The following is a 4,821-nucleotide window of genomic DNA, read 5'->3' as shown; positions in this document are numbered from 1 at the left end:
CTGGGTCTCTAAATGAGCTCTAGAATAGACATCTGCTGATGAGGAACACGCACATTATACTGCTATATTGGCAAGAAATGTACTTCTATTTTGTTAAGCCACTGAAACTTTGGAGTTGGTCTCTTTTTTTTTTTTTTACTTTGCGCACAAGATGTCTTGTGGAAATTTTATTATGTAGAGTGTAAAATGAATTTTCAGTCCAATAAAAACAACAGTTTTTTAAAAAAAACAACATGCATAACCTTTTCCAATTGCCTTTTTTAATAGTTAGATATTTCAAGCATTATAAGGAAAATAAGGAGAAAAACCCCAGACACTTCAGTAACTTCAGTATATCTCAAACGGAATGTCCCCCAGGTCAACTGAAAAATGCAAGAAAAAATAGCTTCAATTCCATTTTTCTTTTAAAAATACATGTTATCTGTACAAGATACACTACAGTAAACACTGGAAATCATATTATCCCTTTTATTAAATCAAAATTATTTAATTCATATTGTGGTTAATGCTAGATTTATTTATTCATCTAGTTAATGTGACAAATATTAAGAAAATATTTAAAAGAAAAAAGCAAAACACACCTTGGAATTAAAAAAGTTACATTTTTATGTGATTTAATGTTCCATAGTGTTTGTTAAAAGTTATATTGAATTTATTTTTAATATTAAAAATAACAGTATTTATATTTCCGAGAGAATAGAGAAAGGTTTTTTGGTTTTGTTTTTAAAACAAGCTTGGAGGTCTTAGATACACAATTGCAATCGGTAGGTAATGGAGACATGATAAAACGTCTGCTAAACACACAAACACATTTTTATATTATTACCCCTTTAGAACTCTAGAAATTATACAAACCCTATAAAATGCCCCCTCCCGAACCCTGTTGGACAACAATACAATTATCTGTCTCAATTCAGAATTCACATAATTAATTATAATACATAATAGTTCAGTTTTTTAAAAAATGCAATAGAACCAGACAGCCAAGACACAAGAAATTAGAAGTAAAACATTTAATGAATTTACACATTTAAGAATATTTAAATACTGTTTAAAAATTTTTTAAAAGAATTTGTTACAAGCCACCTAAGACTTCCAAGCCACTTTCTGTTGCAACAGAAAAAACTGTAAATAAAAAGACATACAAACAAAACAAAACAAAATCACACCATGTTGAAATGTCACTGCTCTGCGGCACATTCTGGTGCCCGAATTTGCAGGTATTGCTCCAAAAAGAATCCCAGAGCTTACACATTTGAAGTAACAAACAAAAATAACAAAACAAAAATTATCAGCAATTTTTAGTAACTGATTTTCCCGATTTTTAGAAAAATTCTGTTAATCTAGTGTTTCACAGAACAAAACAAATGCTCTTCATCAAAAGGTTTGCACATCTAAAAACCTGTTACAAATAGGTTTTGCTCACAATGGTTTGGGGGGGGCGGGGAAAGGGAGCTGCAGGCCACTGTCCTACTGCTCCTGGCTGTGGGCCTGAGCTTGCCCTAATGTTTGCCCGTAGAATGCGACCTGCTGTCTGTAATACTCCGCCCCGTCCATTGTGTAGTCCGGCGGGCAGCTGGCCTGAGGAGCGTTGCTGGCAGCGTGACTCTGTTTTTTGTAATAGTCTTCCCAGGCCTTGCTGTAGTCGGGCTGGCTGCTCTGCGGCTGGCTCTGTTGGCTTGGAACCTGCTGTGTGGGCTGCTGCCACGCCTGGTAGGTGCTGCCCTAGCCCTGGGTCAGGAAGGCCGGAGGACCACTCACAGGCGTGCTGTGAGGGCTTCCGTTCACTTTAGCGGCCATGTTTGGGAAGCACCCTGAGCTCCTTGGAGGAAAGGTGTTCTGATGCGGCGCGGCAGGTGGCTGGCTGAAGGGGCCCTATGCATAATCTCCGGGCGCTCCGAGACTGGCACCGCCAACTTTCTCATCTATGAGATGTCTGCCAGCTCAATCTGTTGAGGAACTCCCCTGATGGTGAATATTCGCAGGTTGGGGTCCGTGTTGGGAGGGTGGTTCCGCTGAAGCTCCACGTGTGCTCCTGACTGCTGGTTTATGCTTTTCATGTCCTCACCCCCTTTACCTATGACGAGGCCGCACTTATCTGCCGGCACTGTGTAGGTTGTCTCCTGGATGCCACCAGGGGTTCCCACGCTCCAGTCACCACGACCATGGCCTCTTCCTCTGGCTACCGCCAGGCCTCCAAAGCCATCTCTTTCCTGAGCTGTAAGAATAAGCTCGTTGATGACATGTGCTGCATGCTGGCATCGCTCTGGGGGGGCCCCATGACCTGTGCAGCTCTCTCTGGACTAATACCATCATCTGGTTTGAACTGAATTCTCATACCGGCATCATTCTGGATCTTTTTGATCATTTCCCCATTTCTTCCTATTACAATCCCAACTGCAAACCTAGGGACAGACACCTCTATACTGCCTCCTCCCATTCGGGAGCTGAAATCACCACGTACACCTCGAAAATCACCTTGGTCTTTTTCTCGGATGATCTCTAATACCATTTCTCTTGCTTGCTGTACTTTAAATGGGTCTCTGGTGATGCGAAGAGGCTTGTCTGCTCCCGTGGGCTATGGGCCGTCCTGGATCATGACCATCTTCACACCTGTCCGCTCCTGCAACTGCTTTATTGTCTCCCCTCCCTTGCCGATGACCAGCCCCACTTTAGACGCAGGGATGAGAATCTCCTGGATCGTGCTGTTGCCATCTATGTCATTATGAAAGCCAGGTCCATTCCGACAGTGGTCCACAATCTGTCCCAGGAGCCGTTTGGCTTGTTCAATACTTTCTGGGGTTCCGGTAAGTACACAGGGCCTCTCTGGAATCCCAGAACTCTCTGAGGCAATCTGAATTTTGCAACCAGATTCTGCTTGAATCCGTGAAATCTGTTCACCTCCCCAACTGATAATAAATCCAACCATTTTATCAGGCACTTTGAATTCTTCTGTTATTACTGCCCTTTGATGTAACAAGGCCCCTAAATGGTTACCTACTCCATCATCCAAGGGCTGTTTTTGTACTCCATAGCCATACACTGAGGGGTCCACTAGAGGTGTGGAATTATTCAAGTGAGGAATTGAATCAATTTTAGCAGCAATCAGCCGGACCCGGTGCAGAGCGTCCATGAAGCCCTCAGCCTTCATCCCCACTGGAGCGCTCTGCCCCTGCACCAGCTCTGTCATTACCACCCCCGCCGCTGCTGCCGCTCGGCTCCCCCGTCAGGCCTCCCGCTCCACTTGGGAACCTGTAGCCGGAAAGTGGAGTTGGTCTCTTACACCAATTAATACACTCCAAACTAAGGCCCATTTCTAATATAATTGAGACTGCTTTTCAAGTATTACCATTAAGTATGACACATGTAAAACTTCCCTTGATACATCCTTTTCATCACCTTGAGTAAATTCCTCATATTCCTAGGTTGCTAAGAGATTTTGTAAGCAAGTGTATATGTTTATTGAATGTCATTTTGTCAAGAACTGTGAAGGGAACAGAAGCAAGAAGAACTACAGTCCTGCAACCTGTGGAACGAAAACCACATTCACAGAAAGATAGACAAAATAAAAAGGCAGAGGACTATGTAACAGATGAAGGAACAAGATAAAACCCCAGAAAAACAACTAAATGAAGTGGAGATAGGCAACCTTCCAGAAAAAGAATTCAGAATAATGATAGTGAAGATGATACAGGACCTCGGAAAAAGAATGGAGGCAAAGATCAAGAAGATGCAAGAAATGTTTAACAAAGACCTAGAAGAAATAAAGAACAAACAGAGAGGAACAATACAATAACTGAAATGAAAAATACACTAGAAGGAATCAATAGCAGAATAACTGAGGCAGAAGAACAGATAAGTGACCTGGAAGAACAGAATAAAGAAAAAAAATGAAAACAAATGAAGACAACCAAGATTACGCTTCCCAGGAAGGATTTCATTCAGATTCCACGGAGAAATCAAAACCTTTACAGATAAGCAACAGCTAAGAATTCAGCACCACAAAACTAGCTCTACAACAAAGTCTAAAGGAACTTCTCTAAATGGGAAACACAAGACAAGAAAAGGACCTACAGGGCTTCCCTGGTGGTGCAGTGGTTAAGAATCTGCCTGCCAATGCAGGGGACATGGGTTCAAGCTCTACTCCGGGAAGATCCCACATGCTGCAGAGCAACTAAGCCCATGTCCCACAACTACTGAGCCTGTGCTCTAGAGCCTGTGAGCCACAACAACTGTGCCCATGTGCCACAACTACTGAAGCCCGTGCACCTAGAGCCCATGCTCCACAGCGATGAGAAGCCCATGCACCGCAATGAAGAGTAGCCCCCATTCCCCGCAACTAAAGAAAAAAAAACCCGCATGCAACAACGAAGACCCAACGCAGCCAAAAAAAATAAATTAATTTAAATATATATATATATATATATATATAAAGAAAAGGACCTATAAAAACAAGCACAAAACAATTAAGAAAATGGTAATAGGAACAATTCCTTTACTTTAAATGTGAATGGATTAAATGCTCCAACCAAAAGACACAGGCTCACTAAATGGATACAAAAACAAGACCCATATATATGCTGTCTACAAGAGACCCACTTCAGACCTAGGGACACATACAGACTGAAAGTGAGGGGATGGAAAAAGATATTCCATGCAAATGGAAATCAAAAGAAAGCTGGAGTAGCAATACTCATATCAGATAAAATAGGCTTTAAAATAAAGAATGTTACAAGAGACAAGGAAGGACACTACATAATGATCAAGTGATCAAACCAAGAAGAAGATATATCAATTATAAATATTTATGCACCCAACACA

The 4,821-nt window shown here is 41.7% G+C and overlaps 1 pseudogene across 1 annotated transcript; it reads right to left on the bottom strand.

The window, feature by feature from the left end:
• Window positions 1-1,470: 1,470 nt before the first annotated feature.
• Window positions 1,471-3,190, bottom strand: LOC309963686 (far upstream element-binding protein 3-like; annotated as a pseudogene). Its single transcript has one exon. The product of its transcript is annotated as a far upstream element-binding protein 3-like (transcript).
• Window positions 3,191-4,821: the final 1,631 nt, after the last annotated feature.

This window comes from Leucopleurus acutus (genome assembly GCF_964270905.1).
Source record: "Leucopleurus acutus genome assembly, chromosome: 7".
NCBI classification, from domain to species: Eukaryota; Metazoa; Chordata; class Mammalia; order Artiodactyla; family Delphinidae; genus Leucopleurus; species Leucopleurus acutus.
Note: the sequence above shows the minus strand (reverse complement) of the source record. Positions and strands in the feature narration are given on the sequence as shown.